Raw genomic sequence first — 27876 nt, 5'->3', positions numbered from 1 at the left:
GGTTTTATTGAATAGTGATAATCAAGGGATCATTTAACAGCGTTATCTCTGTGGTTGCATCAGTCCAAGAATCCTGGCACCAATACATTAGGACAATGCATCAGTCTTGTATGCCTGATAGACACCTTGTTGGAGAAGGATCAGTAAAACTTCATTTTGCTCTGCTAAGTCATTTTTTTCAACAATCAAAAAAAACTCCATAAATAAAAATTTCAATTCTCATAGAAATGATTAAACAAGAAAGCTGCCTATTTCACTGCTCGGACCAATACTGTGCTAGTGCCCAAGTACTGACTTCTTAAGTACTATTTGCTACTTGCAGCTAGGGAAAATTGAGTCTTAGAGAAATAAAATGGCTTTGTTAAGGCCAGATGGCAAATGTGCAATAAAATCAGCAACAATATATATATATTCTAACTTACAATGTTAGACTCAATAACCCAGAAAACTCTGGTTTTAATGAGCAATGATTTTTTCCTTCTCCATGAAACAAAAATGTCAAGATGCAGGGCACATTCAGCTGGTTGGGTTTTAATTCATGGTCTATGAGAATAGAAATGAAAGTATCTGATAGGGTATTTGGTCCACTCCCTGGGGACAGTACTTTGTTTAAACTCCTGCAAGGACTCATGTTATGAAAATGTCACTGTGGGCACAGAACTGATCACAGGAGTCATACTACAAGAGGCAAGAGGACCCAACCTGAATGTAGAAAAGGACTAAAGTTTTATTTTGAAATGAAGAAAGAAAGAAAAAGAAAGAAAGAGAAAGAGAGAGAGAGAGAGAGAGAAGAGAGAGAGAGAGAGAGAGAGAGAAAGAAAGAAAGAAAGAAAGAAAGAAAGAAAGAAAGAAAGAAAGAAAGAAAGAAAGAAAGAAAGAAAGAAAGAAAGAAAGAAAGAAAGGAAGGAAGGAAGGAAGGCAGACACACTAGGTGAAAATGCCAATACAGTGTCATTTTCTTAGAATCACAAGACTAGAAGACTTTCAGAGGTCCTTGGACAAGACTCTATAGTACAAGAAAAGACTCTTTATTATTTTCCTGATTCTTCATAAAGAAAATACCACTGTTTTTGGTAAAACACAGTCAGGAACTCCTTTCTTAGGTCTAACATAAATTCCATAATGCTGTAGCTACACCTTGAACCGGTTAGTTGCCTCTTGTCTTATTTTAGCTGCTAGGTATGGGAAACAGATGAAAAGGTTTCCTATGGGGAGGGGGGAAGCCGAAGAAGTTTTGCTCCACCTTTCCCCTAGGTGAAATTTCTGGGGAAGGAGCTTTCCCCTGTCACATGATGGGTGATTAATGGACACAAGAGACAGTCTGGGGCTCTTCATGGAAACAGATAAACTGGGAGTCACATAGAAAGAGCTCTGGTACAATCAGAGATGTGCTGATACATGTTTAACAACCAGATCCCTGAAAAATACACACTGACGTACTCTGAAGTTTAATCCCTAAAGTATTAACGTTTTCTCCATTATTTTCTTAAGCCTAGGCAATCAACAAAATGACAAATCAACACCAATACACAAAGACAGCAGAAGAAGCCAGAGATCCTAGATACAGGTGTAAAGGTGATGGATATTAAGGAGATTTCCTACCACCTCAAAATGAAATATAGAGAAGTTCCTTAACAAACTTAATTTTTTAAAATTTCATTTATTTACTTATGTATCTATTCACCAAATCATTCCTTCATTGGTGGTTTTTTTTCTTATTTTGGGGCTGAGTCTCCCTGTCACTCAGGCTGGAAGGGCAATGGCCACTCACAGCCTGATCCTACTAAATACTGACCAGCTCCATTTCTGTCCTGAGCTAGCTCCTCCCCACCTCTTTTTTCTTTTTTTTTTTCTTTTTGCTATGCATTTGGGGTTAAGTGGTTTTCTTGGTGAAGATACTGGAGTAGTTTGCCATTTCCTTCTCCAGCTCATTTTATAGATAAGGAAGCTGAGGCAAACAGGGTTAAGTGACTTGCCCAGGGTCACACAGCTAGCAAATGTCTGAGGCCAGATTTGAACTCAGGAGCATAAGTCTCCCTGAAATCAGGCACAGTATGTTATCCACTGCACCACCTAGCTGCCCACAGAACCAGAGAAAATAATTGCTCTCTGAATATACAGTCCCCAAGTACAAGAATAAATTGAGGGGAGTTACCTAGAAAGACAGAGACTTGGGCTTTCCAAGACTGTGCTCTGCAGGCTAGACCTCTCCTTGAAGTCTTTAGCCCTAGAATTACTTAGGGGTACCTAGTAGCTACAAAAAGAAACCAGACCCATACTTTCAGTATCAATGTAATGAGTTTTCAGGAACTTGAGTCATGGAAGTACTGTGCTGAGAAATGGGAAGGTAGAGAAGAGTAGAAGGCCATTATCTATTTTGAAATCTGGCTGCTACTAGGTCTCATTACTATAAAACCTACTTCTGTTCTAACAAAATGTTTACTGTTTCAGTGTTGTTCTTTGCTGGATCAGTTATCACGGTGAATAACTGACCATCTATGCCTAAGTAACTTTAGAAGTTTTCAGTTTGCAGGCTGACTTGGAAAAAGAGCCAAGTTAAACAAACAACCATTAAAAGTATTCACAATTCAAACCTGAGTCTATGCAGGTCCACAGAGTGTAGACCCAGAGACTACACATTTAGGAAAGCATTTCTTTGTCTCCCCTCTACCACTTTGGACACACTTAATGATTTATTCTACAGGTTTACTTTCTCCTAGCCCTCTATTTTGTTTGTGAAATTATTCTGAATCACACCTGTATGTAGAGACAGTCAGGATTAGAACTCAGGTCTCTCCAGTCTAATGCTGAGGGGATTTTTTTAAGTACCTTAGAATCCTTATATGCCCCCATTAACAATGTCCTTGTTGTTTTGTTCTTCTATTGAGAAAGTAAGGCCTATGAACTCTTTGAATTATAAAAATAGTGAGCTAAACCTTCACTGCAAGGCTTTGTAAAGAAAACAGGGAATAGGGAAATCAAAGAATACCATGGTTCTGTTGGTCTTCAATATAAAAGAGAAGCTGAAAGTAGATGGCACAGTAAATAGAGAACCAGACCTGGAGTCAGGAAGACCTGAGTTTGAATTCAGCCTCAGGCATTTACTAGCTGTGAGAATCCAGGCAAGTCACTTAACTGCATTTTGTCTCAGTTTCCTCATGTGTAAAAGAGGGGGGAAACAGCACCTACTTCCTAGGGTTGTTGTGAGGATCAAATAAGATATTTGGAAAGTGCTTTGCAAACTTTAAAGCAATATATAAAGGCTAGCTAGCTAGATTCCCAAGTAAGGAATCTTGACAGGCAAAAAAAAAAAGTTGTCTTCTCCCCTAAAAAAGTTCTATTCTCCCTGTTCACTCTCCTTGTCCTTGTTTTCATTCTCACTGCTGACCTCTCATAACCACTTCACTGTTGTTGCACTGTTCATTCCTTATTTTGGAAGAAGACCAGGGACATCACCAGTAATATCTTGACTTCTGTGTGACTTGGATTTAAGTGGGGCAGAGTTAAACAAAGTCATCAGCCTCATTTTCTCTTCCAGAGTCATCGAAGTCCAGTGGCAAGACAAAAGTCAGGACAACTGCGGATGGCCCAGGATGCAGTGGATGACCTTAGCATCTTCAATGTCTGACCAAGCTCTAAGCACTCCACAGAGCCTGCTTCCACTATCTTCACGGCCTCTGGAACCAATTGTTCTCATCTGCCCATTTCTCTGGGGGAAGTCTTCACCTGCTTGAGGTAGACATCCCCCTAACCCACTGATGAGTTTGAGGTCTGTCAGTTACCCTCAACCTGGTTTAGCCTGTCTGCCAAGACAATTTTACCAGCCTGTGACTGCTATGCATGCTACAGCTTCTTGGAGCCACAGGTGAGAGTTGGGTGAAGGAGGACACCAAAGGTAGATAAGCAGCCCTGAAAAGGGTTCAGCAAGCCCTCACACCAGAGGTGCTGGTTTTCCCCTCACACCCCTCACACCCTTTCACTTCATAATTATAGGCCATAATCCATATTTTATAGACTAGCAAAGAGAGGCAAAGAAAAACATGAGGACACAAGGAGAAGCAGAAATGGAACCAAGAATGAGACTCAGAAGGCCTTTTTCCCAGATGGGTTGCCTTATTCAAGATTTAAGACAACTAGAGGATGCAGAAGCTTGAGAGGATCATAATGAATGACGCACAAACACATCCCACATTATCCAGATGATATTTCTGGGGGCATAGAGGATTTCTGCAGTCTCTGAGCCCATCTCAAGGTATCTACTACACTATCATGTCACCTACAAAATAAGAGGTTGGTTTAGATGACACCTCAGGCCCATTCCAGCTCTAAATGTGTGACCTAATGCCTTGTGTTACTCCAAGAATCTTAAGTATTTGTGGTACCAAAAAAGCTGCCAGAAACAGAGGAGATCACCATATGTTCCTTTCAACTTGATTTTTTAGAGCTCTTATTCCATTAGCATACATAACAGATCTTGCTCTGTCCTTCTCTGGGTACCACAAGTTTCAAAACGTGAAGACCAAAGTTGTTTATTGTAGTCATCTTCCTCCCTCCAGGCTGACAATCAAGTTCCTTTGATCCAGATGGCTTCCACAGGCTAGCCAAAGAGAGGCAATGAACTCACCATCTGTTTCCTGTTGTCTTTTTGTGCAAGCTGGCCGAAGATTTTTCCTGACAAAATCCAATGGCACCATTTCTCGCTTCTTTCCTTCTCCCTGTCTGATGTCATATCTTGCCTCCATCATGACCGATCTGGGTCCACAGTGATAGCAGCTCTTAGATCAAATGAGTGTGGAATATGTCCCTTTTTCTCTCTCCCTGAGGACAAAGATGAACATGAAGGTTAAATTTTCATTCTTAATCTGCATTTCAAGGACTTCATTTGAGAAGAGAGTTCCCAAAGCTCTTAAGAGTAGAGGAAAGTTATTGAGTATCAGCAGCCATGAAAATTATGCTTAGCCAAAAAAAAATAAAATGCGTTTTTGACATCTTACTTGTAGGCTCACAGCTGAGTCAGGGTGGAAGGAATATCGGACACGTAGTCTCAAGACATAGGAAGTCATAGCTTTGCTCTTTACTTATTGGGTAAACTTGAATCAGCTTCAGTTCCCTCATCTGTGTAATAGAGGACTGGTCAAGCCCAGCCCTCCTAAGCAAGAGCAGTGTCATCAGCTGATGCAATTCCCATAGAGTATGCAGAGCTGAGAATAGTTCCTATCTGCTAACTATATGGTAAAGAAATGGATTTTTATTTGACTCCTGAGCCAGAACTGGGCATGCATTCAAAAAGCCAGTAACCAGACAAGACTCGGCCTCTTTCTTTCATGGCTGATTCAAGTGTGGAAGACATACTAAAAGTTTCTGAGTGGAGAGAAATCTCAGGCCCTCCCCATCTTGGGCCAACCTATGGCTTTTCCTCTTTGTGTTTGTCCCCCCCACCTCATCCCATCCCACCCGCATTCTAGCTGAGGTAGCATCATGTTAGGTTGTAACTCATGAGCTTCAAAAGGTTGGAAAAATGAGCTGTCAGTAGTAAACAAATTGGAGACCCTGCCAAATGCTGAGGACAGCTGAATCCAGTGAAGACCACAGTCCAGACATACCTGCTTGACCAAGCATAGCAAAGGCAGCCAAGAGAAAGTCACACCAACTCACTTCTCAGCTATGACACTTTTGGAAGTGAACTTGGTGGAGCAAATACTTTTTAGCAAGCACTTTAAGGTTAAACTCAATCTTCCCAAGGATTGATGTACTAAAGAATAGACTGTTCCCCACCTCCAACACCCATCGAGGGGAGGGGGGAAATCCTTTGTAACTTCTGTTCTTATTGTATCTTCACAAATTCAAATCTGGCCTCAGACACTTACTAGCTGTGTGACTTTGGATAAATCACTTAACCCTGTTTGCCTCAGTTCCTCATCTGTAAAATGATCTGGAGAAGGTAGTAACAAACCACTCCAATGTCTTTGCCAAGAAAACCCCAAAATCAAGTCAGACGAGTCCAAAAAGACTGAAAAGATCAAAACAACAACAAAAAAAGTTAATGTTAATTGGTTAAATAACACTAGGCCACTAATTGCTGGTAATTAACATTAACATAAGGTTATTGATGCATTATAGAGAAATTATCTCAGACCCTTTGGGGTAGACCTAGGACCCCCAGAGAAAAATGGAGCCAACTCAGACCTATGGGAGCCCTGACTTAGCAATACTTATGAGAATTTGTGAAAAGGACCCCTAGGGCCTATATGGGCCAATCTGTAAAATGGGGACAATAATACATGCACTGCCTATCTTACAGAGTTGTTGTGAGTTTCATTTGAGATAATAGATGTGAAAAACTTTGTAAGACATGAAGCATTATGGAGTTGTGACTTATTATTACTCTCTCTCTCTCTCTCTCTCTCTCTCTCTCTCTCTCTTTTTTTGCTTTTTTTTAGTGAGGCAATCAGGGCTAAGTGACTTGCCCAGGGTCACATAACTATAAGTGTCAAGTGTCTGAAGCCGGATTTGGACTTATTATTACTCTTAAAATGCATTGCAAATGTTGCCTCTGGTAAGTGTTTCTCCTTCTAACCTGAAAATATCGACAATAATGGTCAGGTAGAGATGAGCATTGCTGGTCCTAGTGAGTGGTGTCAGGTACTCATGTTGGCCAAGTCTGGAGCAGTGGAGGGATACAGATGGAGGTAATGTGGATGGAAACAGGAAGAGAGTGAAGGAGCCATATTGTCACTCTTGAATCCTGCTTTAAGACAGACTCACCTTTATTGGGGTGTTCTTCAGGATGTCACAGATGGCACCAGGCCCATAATGGCCTCTCTGCTAGTCCAGATGCCCTCTCTTACAGTGAACAGCATGCGGACGTGTACCTGAGCAAACAGCTCTGTTGCCTGGCTGGGGACTCTCAGCTTGTCTTTAAGCATGACTGTTTGCTCCCAGAATGCAGGCACAGTGAAGGGCCCGGCTTCCCTGCAGGAGCCTGGGCTGCTGCAGACACACGCTGCCAAGTGAATGACAGCCCACACCTGGCCTCTCTCTGGGTCTGCACCAAGAGGCTGGCATTTTAGCTAGTGTGATGAGGTTATTCCTATCAATAATAACATTACTACAGTAAAATATGTCTATCCAGAATTCTCAAGTCTAAATGCCTTAGCTTTCCAGATAATCTGCCTGCATCCTCATTTTGTCTAAATTCCAGACACATAAGATTGCCAAATACCTGAGTTCTGGATAGTCCAGATGTTACTATCTTTACTATTTTTTTGCATGTCCCTAAGTGATTTGAGGTTCTTCATTAAAGACTAATGCTAGGTCTTAGCAGATTTGATTGTGGCACTCATTCCTTCTGCATTCCATACCCACTGCCTTCTCTTTCTAGCTTCTCTTCTTATCATAGCACAGAGCCTTCCACTTAATAAACATTTATTAGATTTAACTGAATTTCTATTTGAATCTTACTTATATTTAATGAATAAGATTCAAGTCCAGCCTATTCTATCCTGAAGGTAGAAGGGAAGCTAGGAGAAAGAGGCAATATAATATAACATAAAGAACACTAGACTTGACCAAAAGACTTGGATGTGGGTCCTGGTATTATCATTTACTATGTAATCCTGGGCAAGTCACTCCAACCCTCTGAACCATGAAAGGGAACCTGACCGGGAAAATGTTTGCTACGTCAGCAAGTCAGTCAACTAGGATTTATTAGGCACCTACCATATGCCAACCCATGCAGCTAGATTGCACAGTGGATAGAATGCAGGGCCTAGAGTCAGGAAGATTCATCTTCCTGAGTTCAAATCTGTCCTTAGATACTTACTAGCTATGTGACCCTGGTCAAGTCACTTAACCTTGTTTGCCTCAATTCCTCATCCCTTGGACAGCAAGGAGGTCAATTCAGTCGATAATTAAATAAATTAATTCAGGTTATTCACTGGAATGTCAAATACTAAAGCTGAAGCTTAAATGCTTTGGCCACATAATGAGAAGACAGGACTCATTGGCAAAGACTCTGATACTGGATAAGATTGAAGGCAAAAAGAAGAGGGGCTGGCAGAATATGAGATGAATTGCTATTAGCCTGGAAATGATGAACATGAACTTGAACAGACTTCGAGAGATAGAAGATAGAACAGCCTGGCATGCTACAGTCCCTGGGTCAGGAAAAGTCAGACACAACTGGAGGACGGAACAACAAATATGCCAAGCTTTGTGCTAAGCGCTGAAGATATAAAGAAAGGAAAACAAACAAACAACACCTGCCCTCAAAGAGCTTGCAGTCTAAATGAAAGAGGCAGTATGCAAACACATATTAATGAGATATATATTGGATAAATTGGGGATAATCTCAGATGGAAGGCACTAGCCTTTTCCCAGCAGGTAGGATTTTATTTGAGGATTGAAGGAAGACAAGGAATCTAGAAGGCAAAGATGAGGAGGGAGAACGTTCCAGGTATGAGGGATGGATAGTGTGGGAGGAACAACCGGGAAGCCAGAATAGCTAAATCTAAAAGTACTAGAGAGAAATATGGCATATATATGTAGGGGGCTTAATGGGTAAGAAGACTGGAAAGGTAGGAAGGGGGCAGGTCATAAAGGACTTTGAAAGCCAAAGAAAGGATTTTATATTTGATCCTGAAGGTAACAGAGAGCCACTGGAGTTTAATGAATAGGGGGTGATATGGTCAGACCTGAGTTTTAGAAAGATCAGTCTGATAGCTAAATGGATGACGGATTGGAATGGAGAGAGAACTCTTCAATATTCCAAGGAGGAGATGATAAACGCCTACACCGGGGTAGTTGCTGTGAAAAGGGTATAAACAAGAGATGTTGAGCAAGGAGAAATCACAGAACCTGACAACTGATAACTAATTTATGAAATTATAACATGGGGGCAGGCATGCCTGGTTATTTGGGCACTCTCTGGGAAATAGCACAATTGGTAGTCACACTTTAATTGAACACAAAAATATGGGGGCAAAAACCCCTTAAAGGTAGAGACAAGTAGTGAAAAGTGGTACAGAGGTAGATGGCTCTTTGGGGGCAGAGAATGGGATGTTGAAATAAAGCAGCTATTGGGAAGTGGATGAGGAAGGGGAGAGGCAGTGGATATCACTCATATAACTATGGATTAGTTGGGAGCACTAGGCAGCCTGAACCTTATGGAGGTAGAAAAGGACTGTGGGAGAAAGTGGGGCAGGCAGAAATGAGTTTGACATCTCATTTTTATAGTTGGGCTTTTTTTATGGGAAACAGATAAGCTTCTATCTGTGCCATCTTGAGGTTGGTTCATTAACATATCCAAAATCATCTCAAAGGTATAGATACAACTTCAAAGTCATCATCCCAAAGTTAATATCACCTTTTTGATGTTTTGCTGATCTGGAGCTGTGAAAGTCTAGATTTTGTCTGGAATTTACATACCATAGGACCAAAACCTTGACAAGCAGTACCTAGATAGTTTCCCCTGATTCGGCACATATTGCCAGAATGTGAATTTTAGTTCATATATGATATGATTTGTAAATTATGCCCCTTTGATCTTTGGGATGGTTTAGATGTGACTTCTGGGTTCTCTGAAATCTTACTTCCTGGCCCTTTATACTGCCTATTTATAAACCTATTATACTGACTAGAAGTGGAGGGTCAGGGGGTCAGAGGGTCAGGGGGATCAGAACAAGATGCAGGTTTTTAAAAAAATTATATTTTTAATTTATGGAATAAAACAAGTATTTCTATAATACGGTACAATAAAAAAAGATGATTACACATGAAACTGCAAATCTACTATGCACAACTTGCTATTTCTTTCAAATATACAGCAAAAGTATCATGCAAATTTCTTTTTTTTTTCCTTCCCCCTGCTTTGCCCTAGAGATGGCTACCATTAGACACAAATAGGTGTGTGTGTGTGTGTGTGTATGTGCATATATATATATATATATATATATGTATAATTCTTCTATATATACTTCTATTTATCAGTTCTTTTTCTACATGAAGATAGTGACTTTGTTCATATGTCCTTTATAGTTAATTTGGATATTTGTAATAGACAAAATAACTTATTCACTCAAAATTGTTCTTAAAACAATATTGCTATTACTGTATACAATGTTCTCTTGGTTCTGCTCATTTTACTCTTCATTATTTCATGCAAGTTTTTCCATGTTTTTTTCCCCTAAAATCATTGAGCTTATCATTTCTTAGAGCACAATAGTATTCCATCATAATCATATACCACAACTTGTTCAGCCATTCTCCAATTGATGAGCATCCCTGCAATTTCCAGGGTTTTTCTGGCCCACAAAGAAAGCGCGGCTATAAACATTTTAGAACATATAGGTTCTTTTCCTTTTTCCCTAATTATCTTTGGAAACAGACTAAGCAGCAGTATTGCTGAGTCAAAGGGTATATATATAGATGGCTTAGTAACTTTTGGGGCATAATTCCAGATTGCTCTCCAAAATGGCTGGATCAGTTCACAATTCCACCAACAATGAATTAGTGTCCCAGTTTTTCCACAACCCCTCCAACATTTTTCACTCTCCCCTTCACACTCCCCTACCAATCTGGTAGATATAAAATGATATCTCAAGGTTGTTTTAATTTGCATTTTTCTAATCAATAGTTATTTAGAGCATTTTTATATAACTACAAATGGTTTTGATTTCTTCAGTGGAAAACTGTTCATATCCTTTGACAATTTATCAATTGAGGAATGACTTATCTTCTTATAGATGTGACAGAGTTCTTTATGTGTTTTAGAAATGATACCTTTATCAGATAAAAATTGTCTATAATTTTTTCCCCAATTTTCTGCTTTCCTTCTGATCTTGGCTACATTAGTCTTATTTGTACAACAATCTTTTAAATTTAATGGAAGCGAAATCATCCATTTTACACCTAACTTTGCTCTCTCTTGTGTTTATTCATAAATTGTTTGCCTATCCATAAGTCTGAGAAGTAATATGTTCCTTGCTCTAATTTTCTTGTTAAATCTCTTTTTATATCTAAGCCATGTATCCAGTTTGACCTTATAATATATTGTAAGATATTGGTCTACACCCAAGTTTCATAACACTGCTTTCCAGTTTTCCTAATACTTGTTTCCAAATAATGAATTTTTATCCCAAAATCTTGTCTTTGCACTTGCCAAATAAAAGGTTATCATGTTTATTTGCTGTTGTAAATTGTGTGTCTACTCTATTCCATTGATCTACCTTTTATTTCTTAGCCAGTACCAGACAGTTTTGATTAATTACTGCCTTATAATATAGTTCAAGATCCGGTACTGCTAAATCTTCTTTCTTTACTTTTTCTTTTCATTATTTCCTTTGATATTCTTGATGTTTTCTTTTTCCAAATGAATTTTGTTATTATTGTTTCTAATTCAGTAAAAAATGGTAATTTAAGATACAGTTTTAACACAACCATCATTGAAATGTGTGTGTGTGTGTGTGTGTGTGTGTGTGTGTGTGTGTGTGTGTGTGTGGAGAGAGAGAGAGAGAGAGAGAGAGAGAGAGAGAGAGAGAGGAGGATGACCCCTAGGTTGTGAGCATGGATGGCGAGCTGGGAAGATGTTGCTACTCTTGAGAGTAATACAGAAATTAGAAAGAGGGGAAGGATTGGGAAAGAAAGATAATGAGTTCATGTTTGGACATGCTGAGTTTAAGATGTCTATGGGACATACAGTCCAAGATGTCTAGAAGACACTTATTTATGGTTATATACGAAACTCAGATTTAACAACAACAAAAAAAGTAATACCTGGAAAGTCCATCAACAAAGAAGTGTGGGTGAAGGTGGAGGCAGGGGGTGGAGAAGATGGAGAAAAATCTAGGGATTCTCAGGTATCTCAGAACACTTCTGCTGCTTGCTTCCACCTTTCTTCCTTGAACCAGCCAAATAGTCTCACTTTGACCATATAGCAAGCCCTTCTTACAAGCATAGAAAAATGTCTTCTTCTGGGTGTCTTCAAGAAACAGAACTGCCCCTTAGCTCCAAGTGTTGGGCTCACTGGTGGGTCCATTTCTGCTGTGAAAGGTTTCAGAGGGAGAATGATCATCAATCCGTGGCTCCTGATTGCCAAACTACAGATCGTATGATTATAAGGCCATAGGTTTAGAACTGGATGGGATCATAAAAGTCATGTAATGTAATATCTACTACCCTTTTATTTTACAAATTCAGAAACTGAGGTTAAGAGAGAAGTGACTAGCCAAAGATCACACATGTAACAAGTAGCTGAGTCAGGATTTGAACTCAGGTCTTTGACTCCAGATTCAGCATTCTTTCCTCTGGACCATGGATGATAATACTTTTTATTTCCCAGCAATGGGATTTTTTTTCGTTAGTTTCCCATGGAACTCCAGTTCCTATATCTTATTTTTCTTTATTCTTCTTCTTATCTATAAGGAGCAAAACATTTCCCAAGTGAAATATTTAAAATCATTTCATTATCTAAGTAACAATGTTATATTCATATTTAAATTAATATTTGCCAAAAAAAATGACATTGGGGCATCGGTTGACTCATTTCAAACACTCCCCACTTCAACTTAATTGGCATTATTTTTACATAGACCATTTTATATTTGAGGTGGTGTAATCTAAACTTTGGCAGACAAATAACTGATACTCCAGGGCAGAGCCTGGAGTAAAGAAGACCTGAGTTCAACTCCAGTCTCAAGCACTGACTGGCTATGTAACTCTGGGCAACTTACTTAACCCTGTTTGTCTCAGTTTCCTCATCTGTAAAATGAGCTGGAGAAGGAAATGGTAAACCAGTCCAGTATCTTTGCCAGGAAAACCCCAAGTGGGGCCACAGAGAGTCAGGTATGACTGAAAAATGACTGAACAACAATTTGGTAATCCTAGGGAGAGCCTCTTACGAACCAGGCTGCAACATCACAAGTATTGACAGCATGTAATCTCTTAGGAACAGAGATGTCTCCCATCAACCACTCTGAAAAAAAAAAATCCCACAAAAAACATACAAAAAAGTACAATTCATTTCTTAAATGCTTATTATATTCAAAGAACTATATGAGAACTTGTACCAAATACAAATGAAGCAAACACAAAGCAACAATAACAAAATCACTAAAGCCTCTGTCTCTGACATAGGATAATTGATTTAGAGCCCTAGGAAGGAAACTTAGAGGCTATTAAGCCCAACCCCCCTCATTTTACAGATTAAGAAACTGAGTCACAAAGATGGTAAGTGACTTGTCCTGGGTCCCACAGCTAGTAAGTGTTTGAGGCTGGATTTAAACTCTGTTTTTCCTGATTCCATCTCCAGTGCGCTGTGGACTCTATTTCCTGAGAGAAAACAACATGTATACAAATGAGTAAGTACAAAATAATGGAGGGTGGGGTGGGGTGGGACTTACTCACAAACAGAAGGATCAGGGAAGGCCTTGTGGAAGAGGTGACATTTGAGTTAAGCCTCAAAGGAGGCTAGAGAACCCTCAATCAACAGGGGGACTTGAGAAGGGACAATATTCTTGTCACAGAGGTCAATCTGTGCAAGGACATTTCAATAGCAATCAACCAAAACCCCTACTGATCCTGACACAAGATGGTGCAGTGGATGGAATGCTAGAGTTGGCTGAACAAGTTGTGGTGTATGGTGTGATAGAATACTACTGGGCTAGAAGAAATGATGAGCTCAATGACCTTGGAAAAGCACGGAAAGACTTGCATGAAATGACGAAGAGCGAAGTGAATAAGACCGAGAGAACATTGAATACAGTAACAATAATGTTATTTTAAGAATAACTTTGACTAAGTCATTATAATTACACAAATTAAAAATAAGGGACACATGAAGAAAGACACTATCTGCATCGAGAGAAAGAACTAATAAATCAAAGTATGTATGGGATAATTTTACATATGTATATGTATTTATGTTTAATGGTAGCCATTTCTAGGGAAGGGGAGTGGGGGAAGAAGGCAGAAAGAAAAAGAAATTTTCATGTTAACTTTTTTGTATATTTGGAAGGTACAGCAAGTTGGACATGGTAAATTTGGAGTTTCATGCACAAGCATCTCTTTTATTGTATTGTGTTATGGAAATGCTTGTTTTGTTCTATGAATTAAAAATAAAATAAACTTGTAATAAAAAACTGGATTTGGAGTCAGGAAAACCTGAGTTCAAACCCATCTCAAACACTTACTAGCTGTGTTACCCTGCTTATATTTCCTAATTAGTAAAATGAGGATATAACAATACCAAACCTGGCAGGGTTGTTATAATGATCAAACAAAATAATATTCATAAAGCATTCGCCTTAAATCAGTATGTTACTGCTAGCTGTTATTGTTATTCAGATCAATTTGCTACGTCAGGCACACACCTACTTTAAGTGGTTGAATGCCAGATTGTGAACGACATCAAACTCCAGCAAACTCTTATACATGTTTCCCATACCAGCAGCACCAAGTGAATCATGGGCTGTTAGCCTAGCCCAGACATAAAAATCCACAATAGTTTTATTTGTGACTAAAGTTGTCAACACTTAAAAAACATTACAACCGTCGATATTTAATTAGCAAATGGCTGTGCTCACTTCACAGATGGAAATGCATAAGAAGGTTCTATTTAGCATGAGCAGCTAATGAAAAATTACTTGGGAAATGTGGGGACTTGAAAAAAGAAATTGCCCCATAACTGAAATCATTGATGGATAGAATTTAAAAGACAAAAAAGAAAGGGTCACAGTTATTACCTTGATTCCAGAGTATTTGAAGGAGTCAATACGAATTAAATGATCTGTTACAAAGAAATGAGTATGTTTTATATGATTTTAATAAATATAAACATTACATATTGGAGGAACTAAAAAATGTGAGTGTTGAAATGATAAGAATGAATGGTGGAGAAATTAGTTAGGACATTTGCATTTTATTCCCTCCTCTCCCCCGCCAAAATATTTCTACGTACTTTCCATTTCTGCATAGTAGGTAGGCCTCATGGAATACTGGATAGAGCTCTGACTAGTGGTCAGGAAAACCTAAGTCTAAATCCAACTTACCATACTCACTAGCGGTATGACAATCAGCCAAATCACTTAGCATCTCTGAACCTCAGTTTCCTTATCTACAAAATGGGGATGATACGACCTCTAGTACCTACTTAGATGCAGCAAGTCAGCACAGTGCATTGAATGCTGGGCAATATCAGGAAGATGTGAGCTCAAATCCTACCTCAGATAGTTACTCCACGACCATTGGCCAGTCTCTTAATTTCTTTTAGTCTCACTTTTAATATGGGAATAGTGATAATATTTATTTCACAGGATTGTTCTAAGGACCAAATGAGATAACACATGTAAAGTGCTTTGGAAACACTAAAGTGCTATGTAAAGGCTAGTAATTGTGATTATCTCACAGCATAATTATGAGGCTCAAATGAGATAATGTACATAAAGTGCCTTTACACATTTTAAAGAGCTATATAAATGCAGTTATCCTTATCATTACCATCATTAGTTACTTGATATCGGTAAACATACTGAGTTGACTGTACAAAATATAAATGTGTCCTTGTATATGTCCATGGCTGGAGGCCAGAAACAGCAAAATAATGGCCAGGACCAAAGACCACGATTTGGAATACTTAATCCTTTCTTCCCTAGAACTCTTACCCCGGAGTCCCTGTATCCTGATTGCTAAGTGCTTCATGCAGCCCATTATACCTAGGCTAACTCCCACCATACTTCATTTTTCTTCCACAGCCGTCTTCTTGACAGATGCCTTACAGTCTGTACATCTCTAGTCCAGTTTCCATTCTGGAACCATAATTAAATCAGTCCTGTGATTGCTACTGGAAAGAATATGTAAATCCCCTACTGTTCCACTCACCAGCCCTATTACTTTCCAAGACAAAAACCACTTCTTGGTAAATATTCTCTTATATGTTGTTTCCCCCATTAGAATGTGATTTCCCTGTGGCTAGTGACTATCTTCTGTGTTTTTATGCCCAGAATTTAATTTGATGCTTCGTATATAGTAGACCTGTAAAATATACTTTTTCATTTATTTGTTCATTCATTCAGTGACAGAGGAACAGAATATTAGAATGGGGAGGGATCTTTGAAGAGTCTAACTCAACTTCCTTTATTATGCAGGTAGGGAAACAGAGACAAAAAAGGCAAGTGGTTTGTCCCAGCCACTGAGCCAGTTAGCAGTAGAACGGAACTTGGGCCCTACATTTGTTCCCTACTTTTCCATTACACTACTGTTTCTGTTGAGGCCAGTACCTGACTCTACCCTAGAGCTAGACAGCGCTGCAGTTAACCTACGGATGTAAGTTTGAGTTCTCATTCATCTAAATCATCTGAATTTGATCAGGGATGAAGGAAGGGACAAATTGTTGCTCTCTGTTTTTTTCCAACAGGTTTTCTTCTGGGCCTGATGTGAATGTAAAATTTAATAAAAATTCTCGAGAATGACTGACAGATAATTATTTTAGAGTTTTTCCCTCTTTCCTTAGAAATACAATTTCAATTTCTGTGCCCTTTTCAGCTAGTTCCTTGATAGATGAAGGGTACTTGTGCCAAGAAATATTCTACAGTGCCAGAAAAAAAAAAACAGAAAAAAAACCAAGTCTTGCTATGTGTTCCTGGCTTATTAATTCATTTGAGATGATCACCCTTTCCATTGCCTGAGCATCAATTAAAAACAAAAAGCGAAGTTAATACCTTCTGTTGGCAGAAGGGAAGATGAGAATTTTTCACTGAATCTATAAACTCACTTTATCCTCAGCTTAAAGAAAGGAAAAAAAGAGTACTCATAAACCTAAAGTCAATTTTTTTTAACAGTGATATATGATAAATGAGATGCAAAATTTAGCCTTTAGGGATCAGCTGCCATTCTTCTTGCTCATTGGCCCTTCAAGAATAGAATATCTCTAAGGTCCCTCCAGTTATAAAATCCTAGGAGCCTATACTCGCATTCCTTAAATCATGTTCTTTCTCTGAGGCTGTCTTTTCTCTTATTAAAAGCAGTTTCCATTTATCATCCATCTATCTCTCTCAAAGACATTTTGGAGAGTGGATGACATAATGTTCCTATAGTATTTTAGGCTTCTTGGAGAAAGGTTTCTTTGTAAGGCAAGGCATCTGAAAGCCTTGCTTTCATTTTCCACAAGAACACATAGATCCACGAGTACTAGCATTGGAGCTCCCACTGAAGATGACAGCTAAGGTAAAAGGAATTTGCCCACACAGCTGATAAAAGGAAGAGAGCTCCAGTCTTTGACTCCTGGTCATCAAGTTTAAATCTTATCAAAATTTTTCCATGACTATTGGCAAGTTGTTTGAGTGTTTATGTGATACGTAGGGTTTACCCCTTTACCACTTTCAATGTCATGCAAAGTTTTCTATAACAATTGGCCTGAGTGAGAAAAAATATTTGCTAACTGCTTCAGGTAGGTGATTAATTGTCACTTCCTCTTAAGAAAAAACTGAATAAGAAGAGATACAGAAAGATAGTGAAAGGAGGTAGGACTGAGAAAAGTGACTACTACTTAGGGGAACCATACGAACTTTTCTTGTGGGTGTCCAGGATTTTGGGGAAAGGTAGTGGTTGGGCTAGTGCGATTTTTTTTTTCCCTAATGACTGGTTAGTATGGGAATGTATCTTTCCTGCCACGTAGAGGGTATCGAGATATCACATTCTATAGTATATTCAAGGTTAAGAGAATGTGATGACTCTTGTTAGTTGTCAAGGAATTCTCAAGCTTATATAAGAGTGTTAAGACATCCCCTTGATCAAGAAGATATGCTGGCAGAGGGGGAGCCATTTCCATTCATCCTAATTTATAGCTTGCCACTGGACCCTGATAGCTCTGGAAGAGAGAGAGAGGCTGGTGACTTTGCACAGCCCTCCCTCACTTAAATCCAATTCACTTGCAGGTCATGGCATCACCTTCCTGTTGTCATGGTCCTCTTCAAGAGCGAAGGACAAACAACAATAACAATGTTGGTAGAGAATGGCTTTAGATTCATGAGTCAATGCATGAAGAAGTTCATGAATCTCTACGGGGTCAAATAGAATGAATTATGACAGTATAGAGCGAATAGGAAGCAACAAGTTGGGAAAGAGGAGTGGATAGATTTGGAACCAGGTCATTGTGGAGGCTGAACTGCCCTATCTTGATGCTGAGTCCTGAATCACAATAAACTGTGTCTAGGAGGAGTCTGAGTTCCATACAGCAATACCATGAGCTGCATCACAAGAGCTGATGGACTTGGAGTTAAGAAGACCTGGGCTCAAGTCTTGGCTCAGGCATTTACAGGCTGGGTAACCTCAGTCAGCCTCATTTTACATCTACATTTTACAAATGGGGGAAATAACACCCGTAGCAATTGGCTCACGGGACTGTTGTGAGGACCAAATGAGACAATGTATTTAAAATGCTTTGGAAAACTTAAAGCACTGCAAAAATACCAGAGACTGAGTTTTTATTTGTTTGTCTTTTTGGTTGGCTTGCTTGGACTAGACTGGAGATTTCTTTAGCATAGGGAGTTCCCTAGTCAGGAAACTCTCTCCATCAATTCAGATGAGTCAAGTAAGTATTCTGCAACTTCTAGGTAACTCTCCATTTCCATCAGCAACTCTGCTTGGCTTTGACTCTCCGGACCACCATGGCCCTCCCCAGGAGAAGCTGACCACCTAAAATCTCATCACCACAGAGAGGGACTGAGGCTTTGATTCTTCACACCTTCTCTGCTTCCCTTCAGCTAGCTGCCTTTCCCCTCTGATTAGAGGGCTGGAGGAGGGTGGAGCACTGGCCCCTCCCAAAGCCTTTCTTTATAGAGGACTCACAACCTTCCATATGACTCCATTTTCTATTTGCATCTCTTCTTGGCTTCTGCTGTTGCCCCGCCCCCCTTTTCAACTTCCTTTTGTGTGTTGTAGATGGTAAACTCCTGGAAGGCTGACACTGTCCTTTTTTCTTATTGTGTCCCCAGCACTTAGCACAGCTGTTCAGACATTTTTCAGTTTCTTCTAACTCTTCATGACCCCATTTGGGGTTTTCTTGGCAAAGATGTGGTTTGCTGTCTCCTACTCCAGTTCATTTTACAGATGAGGAAACTGAGACAAACAGGGTTAAGTGACTTGCCCAGGGTCACACAGCTAATAAGTGTCAGAGGCCAGATTTGAACTCAGGAACATGAGTCTTCCTGACTCCAAGCCTAGCACTCTATCCACCACACCCCCTAGCTGTCTGTATATAGTAGGTGCTTAATAAATGTTTATTGAATTAAATTGAATTTATAGTCTTAGAGAGTTGTACGGGGTCACACACACATAGCCAGTATATGTCAGGTAGTACTTGAACTTAGTTCATTTCCTTTAATACATTTTTATGGATCTTATTTAATCACAAACATTTCTCTCCATATTCCTCTCCGTATCCCTCTCCCCACCCTCCAGAGAGCCATCCCATGCAACAAATAATGTTTTTAAAGAAAAAAGTGAGAGAAAAAAACAATGCATTTTCAAAGAGTCTGCAAATATATGTAATGTTCCCTGCCCGTGGACCTCTCATCTCTGCAAAAGAATAAGGGTAGAAGTAATTTCTATCTTTTTTTTTTGTTTGTTTGTTTGTTCATGCTTTTCTTGGTAATTTTGCAACATTCACTTCTGATTATTCTTTCTATTTACATTTTTGTAGTCATTGGCTATATTGTTTTCTTGACTGCTTACTTCACTCTGTATCAGTCAATGCAAGTCTTCCCATGCTTTTTGCATTTATCATTTCTTACAGCACAGTAATATTCCATCCATATTGATGCATGACAATTTGATTAGCTACTCCCTAACGGAAGAACATTTGGGGCAGCTGGAGAGAGCACAGGGCTTGCAATCAGGGAGACTTATCTTCATGAGTTCAAATCTGGCCTCAGACACTTACTAGCTGTGTGACCCTGGACAAGTCACTTAAACTCTTTTGCCTCAGTTTCCACATCTGTAAAATGAGCTAGAGAAGGAAACATTAAAGCACTCCAGTATCTTTGCAAAAAAACAAACAAATGGGGTCACATGACAGATCAAAATCAAAGAACTGATCTCCTAGTGTCCTCAAAATTGTGCTGTCTTCAACAAGAACCTCTGAAGAAGGAAATGGCAAACCACTATGGTGTCTTTACCAAGAAAATCCCAAATGGGGTCAGGAAGAGTTAGGCATGACCAAAATGACTGAACAACAATGAAAGGACATCTATTGTTTCTAGATCTTTGCTACCACAAAAAAGGGCTATTATAAGTATTTTGGTATACATGGGGGACTTCTTTCTTATCAATGACCTCCTTGGGGCATGTTCTTGGTAGAGGAACATCTGGACTTTTTAAAAATTATTTTTGACAATTTGCAGAGAGCAAGGCGAAATTTTAAGATTCTTTTATTATTAGTGACTTGGAATATTCTTTCACATAGTTATTAATAGTTTATAATTTTTCTTTTGAGAACTTTTTGATTCATATCCTTACATTATTTATCTGTTGGTCAAAATGTTAGTTGCCTATATGTTGGAAACTTAACTCTTATCTGCTGAATTTTCTACAAAGTTTTTTTTTCTCATGTTTCCCATCTTATTCCAGATGCACTAATTTTGTTTGTTTTTGTTGTTGTTTTTATTTCATGTAATCAAAATTATCTATTTTATCTTTTGCAATTGTTTCTATCCCTTGTTTAGTTAAATCTGTATCTCCTACTCATTACTGTGAAATGTATATAATCTGCTTCTATTTTAATTTTTAATGGCATAATCTTCTTGATCCTTAGAAAGCAGAAAATAATCTACCAGATTAGGACAGAAATTTGCTGTCAATTTTAGTCTCACAAAATCCCCAGTCCGTTCACTTTTTTTCTACTTAAATATAATTTGAAGTACTTTAAAGTTTTTAAAATTAGATTAAAAGTAACTTAAAGTATTCATCCTTCAACCAAGATCGCCTAGCAATCAGTTTTAAGTAGTAACTTTGAGGCAACTAAGAAGCTTGCTATGCTCCTTACAGTGAAATGAACGACAGATCTATAAAGGTAGGAAAAAGTCTGAACACAAAGAGGCAGTTAGTTGTGACTGCATAGGTCTTATTGAGACTTGTCCAGGTTTGACTTGTGATTGAAATATGTAGCATCAGCAACCACTTTATTCAGAAAGAACAGGTGGGATTAAAGAAAAAATTAGAGAGTCCTGAATAACAAAAATATACCCTCCTGGTGCGTGGGAAATCTGTGAACCAGAAGGGACAAACATGATGGAGAGCATTTGGGTAAGGATCTATGGAAAGGAACAGAAGAGTTTGGTAGGACTCATATTACAGATCACACAGTCAGAAGGAAATAGATGAGTTCTGGAAGCAAATAACAATAATAATAATAATAGCCAGCATTCGTGTCATGCTTTTAAGGTTTGCAAAGTGCTTCACACATGTTATCTCTTTTGATCCTCATAACTATCCTATCAGGTTTTTAGTCATTTTTCAGTCATGTCCAACTTTCCATGACTCCATTTAGGGTTTTCTTGGCAAAGATGCTGAAGTGGTTTGCCATTTCCTTCTCCAGCTCATTTTACAGATGAGGAAAGTTAAGCAAACAGGGTGACGTAACTTGTCCAGGCTCATACAGCTAGTAAGTGTCTGAAGCTGATTTGAACCCAGAAAAATGAGTCATCCTGACTTCTGGCCCAGCGCTCTATCCACTGTGCCACCTGGCTGGCCAATCTCATGAGGTAGGTTTGATCATTATCATCCCCTCCTTCTTGTTGCTGTTGTTGATGTTTATTCCCAGTTCTCAAAGAGGACCAATGACATTGGAATATGGGAACAAAGGCCAGGTAAAAGAGGGCCAAGTAGGTGGCACGGTAGAATGAGTCCTGGGCCTGGAGAAGTGAGTTCAAATCCAGCCTCAGACACTTACTAGCTGTATTACTTGAGCAATTCACTTAACTTCTGTTTGCCACAGTTTTCTCATCTGTAAAATGGGGGTAACAATAGCACCTATCACCCAGGGTTGTTGTTAGGATCAACTGAGGCAATAATTGTAATGTGCTTAGCACAATGCCTAGCATAGAAGATATTCTATATAAATGTTAGCTATTATTATACCATTATGAAGTGACTTGCCCAGGGTCATATAGATATTAAGTGACTGAGGCAGGATTAGAATTTAGCTTTTCCTAACTACACTATTTTTTGCTAGCCTACCTGGATGCCTGTAGATCAAAAACCTGTCACAGAGAAATGATGGATCTGTGATGCAGGGACTTCAGTGATGCAACCATCAGTTCGGACTCTCTGCTAAAAGCAGAACATCCAAATAAATTCTCAATTTGCTTTAATGATAATTTCATTCTTCAAAAGTTAGATGAGTCAATGAGGGGAAATACTATTTTGGACCTGATAGCGACCAACAAAGAGGAACTTTTTACTAAAATAGTTATGATGGGAACCTGGGGAAGAAGTTAATCTTCCATCCTAAAATCTGTGATAGAAGAAGGAAGGCAATATCAGGCATATGGTTGGATACAAATCCTAAATTGTTGGAGAGTAAATTTCAAGGAGTTCAGAGAAAAAAAAATAAGACCCCCAAAGATACAGGAATGCCAATGCAAGTAATTGGCTTTCTCTAGTACTGACAGCCTTGAGGCTGTTTCCTGGCACATCAAAGTCAGAACTCCATCTGACTAAGACTGTTCTGTTCTCCTTCTCTGATTGGGAGGATCTTAGACTCTGCTTCTTCCCTTTCCCAGGAGGCACACTCAAGTCTCCAGCCTGGAGTCCTTAGGCACCTGGCCAATGGACAACACACCCCACAGCCAATTAAGCACTGTTTGTAAAGATCATTTGCTTCCCATTAGGCTTTGCTAAAGGAAGACAAATGCATCTGTCTCTGGAGGCATTTCCTGACTCAGAAACAGCCCAGGTTGCTCTGTTTAGCATTCATCTGTGTGTGCCACGTGTGGTTCTGAGTGTCCACATGCACACTCCTCTACTCCCCTCTGGGCACATGGAATGCCTCCAAGACCATTAAATATTATAAAGAGCAACATACCTAGCTGTCAGTCTGGTTTTTCTCTCTGAGTTGGTGGGAAATGGGCAAAGAAGCTTGAGCTCCTGGAGAAGCACTCTGTCAGCCCGACTTAGGACCCCCTGCATGTCTATCCAGCTGCGTTGCTCCTGGGCCTGTCACTACTCCCCGTTTTTGGTTGATGAATTAAGGGCCTAGATACAATCTCCAGAGAGTATCTTTAGCTTTTCTATGATTTAAAAAAAGAGAGGTTTGAGAAGATATATCTTCTCTGAAAGTTTTCCTTTTCTCATTAATCTTTCTTTGGACCCATGGTGCCCTTGTATACTCTGTTATCTTTGTGAGTGGAGGCCCGAAGTACCCCCTGACGTGTGATTGAATTGTCCAGATTTCCCCCCTCAGCCTCCCACTGAAAGCACAAAGACAAATGCTCCTGTTGCAGCCATAAAAAAAAAAAAAAGCTCTGATGAATTTCTTTGGGAGGGAATTTTTCTCATAACATGGCTTTGCTGCAAACAGCTTCTCCCCATCCTTCAAGGTCCAATTCCATTCAGAACTCCTCCAGGAAGCTTTCCCAGATCACTGTCCAGCATCTCCTTCCCATGAACTTAGGGTGCTTGTTGCTTGTTCACTGGTAATTTAGTCATATTTTGCCCTGGAATGTCCATTTAGGGAGGACACTCAGGCCAGCCTTGTCTCATTCTTTTCCAGGGTGCACCCAGGACTCCTAACACATCCCAGCTCTTCATTCTGAAGTCTCACGCCAGCTCTAGAATTCACACCTGGAAGTACCTTCCATTTTGGCTGTGGCCTCTCCCTCTCACTGGAGGGAATTGTCTCCCGCCTTTCCTGCCCTCCACACCCACACCCACACCCACCCACACACACCCACACACACACACACACAAGCTATGTAACCCTGGGCAAGTTATTTGACCCTGTTTGCCTGAGTGTCCTCAACTATAAAAGGAGAAGGAAATGGCAAACCATTTCAGTGTCTTTGTCAAGAAAACCCCCAAAGGGGTCACACAGAGCTGGACAAGACTGAAAAATAACTGAGCAACAACAACCTACTGTGTGACTCTGGGCAAGTCACTTGACTTCTGTTTGCCTCAGTTTCCTCGACTGTAAAATGGGAAAATTTGTAGCACATACCTCTCAGGTTTATTGTGAGAGTTAGATGATCTAATGTCTGTAAAAAAAAAAAACCCAAAAAACAAAAACCCAGATTCTTAGCACAGTGCGTGGTACATAGTAGTTAGTACATAAATGCTTATTCTTATCCCTTCCTCTCTCTCCCTGAGCTTGTCACAATAAATGAATTGTTTCTGATCATGCATTTATATAGGTACTCTGTAGTTGAACAGAACAGGCAAAAAACAATCTTTCAGCCCTTGAAAAGTTTACATTCTAAAGAGATCTACTTAATATGTGTGTGCCTGTGTAAGATATGTACATCCACATGGGCTGTCTACACACATAGACACACAGCTTGTGGAGGAAAAAGAGTTATGATTTGAGGTCTGGATTGTCTCTGAGGGAAGGAAGGGAGTATGAGGCAAGGTCTGTACCACTGCCAGCGCCAGCTGGGATAGGTAGGGAGTGGGGTTGGTAGGTCCCAAGAGTACCCAGAAGTTGGATGCTTTTTTTTTCCTCCAGACTCTGAGAGGGATAATGAACATGAATGAATTATGTCTATATGCCCTCATGGAATATTGCTGGTCTAGAGGTACAAGTCTGGTACAGAACAAAAGCTGCCACCCTGGTTGCTATTAAGGGGCAGCTCTTTAGATTGCATTCATCAGCTTATCCTTTCTGATCAGATGCTGGTTAGATTAAAGCAAATAATGAATAAACCCATTTGTCCAAGCAAAACAACAAAGAGAAATGGGAACAATTCAAAAAATTATAATATACCAGAAAAACACAAAGAATGAATAGACCCTTTAGATGAGAGTAAAGTGAGATTTCAGCTCAACTAAGAGAGAGGCCCTACTCTCACCCAAGAAGAAACAAATCGCTTGAAGCTTCTAAAATAGCAGGCTAGAAATAAGGGACATATTGAGGAACTGGCTTCCCCATAGGTATGTAGCTTCCCAAGGCTTTCTCCTTTCCCATAAAATGTTTCTCACATCACACGTCTCTTCTCACCAAGTTCTATTAGCAACTATACCCTTTCAAGCAGATCCACAGCCTTCTGTCAGTTTTCTCTCCATCTTTACGTATCATTCATAGTGGCATGTAAAACTTCAGACCTCATTGAAAGCCTACATATGTTTAGTTTATTTTGTTTATTTCTAAATGGTCAATAAATATTTTTAGCTGATGGTGTGCATGTAAATTGTACTTTCAAAAACACTGAAAGTAAGTGATATAAAGTTTGAGAGATAAAGTAACTAGTATGTTAAGAAGCAAAAGTTGAAACAGAATAAGTTATAACCCCTTTGTCTTTTTGAGTATTATGCTTAATATTCATTAAATTATTTAGCAAGTAATATTGAGAAAAGAGTTTGAAAAACACATATCTTCAATAGCTTGTGATGGGTTTTTAATGTAATCTGGCTTTTCCATCAGTTAAAATTTTGATGTTGGAAATGTATAATCATGGATGGATGCTATGTTTCTGTAATGCTTGGGGCCAAGCAAGTATCTCATTCATTGGGGAAGATTACTAGTAATGAACCTCCCAAAAGACAGCACAAGCTTCACAACAAGGCAGTTAACACCTAACGTGGATTCTGACTGGATAGGTATGCTTCTAGCATGTCTCATCTATAAAGATTATGAAAGTCTCGTGGGAGTGACAAGTCATAGCAGTGCAATAGGTGGGAGGCATGGGAGCAGGTGAAAGGAGTAACAGAAAGATACAGGGAAAAATAATAGCCATATTCTGTTCTCCAGCATCCTGTCCAGGCCCTAATGATGATGGTGAAAGTTTTGGCTGGTTAACATCCATTCAATTTCTGTGCTGAGAATCCAGTGTCTCAAGCCTGCCACTATACCAAGATGGAAAGCAAAGTGACTAAAGAGAGCCTGCTTCATGGACTCATCTTTAATACTCTTTCACAAGCAAACTGAGATATCCCTTTTCAACTGTGGTGGGTAGAAAAAGAAATTAACTCAGGAATTGACAAGTATTCCACAGGGTAAATGACATTTGCGATGAATACCTAGATTATTCCAATGATAAAAACTTTTAATATCTGATTCAATTTTTTGTTGCTGTTTTATTAAATGCCTTTGTCACCTTGTTTGATCAATCAATCAACTAATCAACAGGCATTTATTAAGCTCTTACTATTTACCAGGTCCTTTGTTAGGCACTAAGACTACAAATACAAAGAATAAAATAATCACTATTCTCAAGGAGCTTATATTCCATCTGGGGAAACAAGCACATATATAAACAAGCATGTCTAAACACATATATACAGACTAAATATAGAGAACGAAAATAAGTACAAAGTAGTGAAGGAGGGAAACCATGCTTGGCTTGAGATGGGCTTTATGTAAAAGGCATGTTGGATCTGCATTTTGAAGGAAGTTAAGTATTCTATGAGGCAGAGGTGAGGAGGGAGTGCATTCCAGGCTTGGGGAATAGCCAAAGTAGAGGCACAGAAATGGAGCACAAGTGTCATATGCTAGGATAGAGAGAAGGCCACTTTGGCTAGCTGGGAGGGAGAAGAGGGGAGTCATGTACATTGAGAATGGAAGCAAAGGTTGTGGCCAAGTTGTAAAGAGTTTTAAAAGCTAACTAAAAGTGCTCATATTTTAGCCTGGAGGCAATAAGGAACTATTTGCATTTGTTGAATAGGGGAATGACATGTTCCCATCTGTCTGGCAGCTCTATGGAGAATGTGCTGAAATGGAGAGGACTTGAGACAGGGAAGCCAATTAGGAGGTCACTGACATAATCTAGGTGAGAGGTGATAAGGGCCTGAACTAAGGTAGTGACTAAGCTAGTAGAGAGAGGAGGTCAGTGAAAGAGATGTTATAGAGTTAGAACTTCTGAGATTTGATCATTGATTGAATATGTTTGATGAAGGAGGGAGGGTTTGAAGATAATGCCCATGAGGTTATGAATCTGGGGGGCTGGAAGAATGGTGGTGCCTTTGGCAGAAACTGGAAAGTATGGGTGGAAAGATGATGATTTTTGTTTTAGATATGCTAAATTTGAAGTGTTTTCAAGGCATACCGTTGAAATTTCTAATAGTTAAAAGATTAAAGTTCAGAGAAGAAACTAGGGTTGGGTGTACAGTTACCCCTTCCACATCAAGGGGGTTAGGGGAGTGGTGCTCCTACAATCTAGAAAATCTGCATAAAATTGTTTGGCCCTCCCTTCATACCAAAGAAGATGTCTAAATTTTTTTCTTTTCTTTTATGGGATGTTTGCAGTACCTTACTGTAAAATTTGTGTTAAGTATTTGGTCATAGGCTCTGTGTCTTCTGCTGGCCTTTGCATGTGTTGTCTGTGGCTTCTGCAAAACTCCCCCAAATTTCCCATTTAATTTCTTATGCCAACCCACAATATATCTAAAACTTTGATAGGGAAAGTCATGATGTGGGAGGGATAACTATATAGATCTGGGAATCATCCCCATAGATATGATAATTAAGATCTGATAAGGAAAATGAGACAGAGAGACAGAGACAGAGAGAGACAGAGAGAGACAAAGTATAAAGTGAAAAGGGAAGAAGGCCAAGATTGGAGCCTTGGGAAACATCCATTGTCAAGAGACAAGATGAGCCAGCAGCAGAGACTTAAAAAGAGCATTGAACTGGGAGAGAGTAATATCATGAAAACTCAAAGAGGAAAAGTATACTGG

This window comes from Phascolarctos cinereus, unplaced genomic scaffold (genome assembly GCF_003287225.1).
Source record: "Phascolarctos cinereus isolate Bilbo 61053 unplaced genomic scaffold, phaCin_HiC Scaffold_726;HRSCAF=1367, whole genome shotgun sequence".
NCBI classification, from domain to species: Eukaryota; Metazoa; Chordata; class Mammalia; order Diprotodontia; family Phascolarctidae; genus Phascolarctos; species Phascolarctos cinereus.
The sequence above is the reverse complement of the archived record's forward strand: the minus strand, read 5'-3'. Positions refer to the sequence as shown.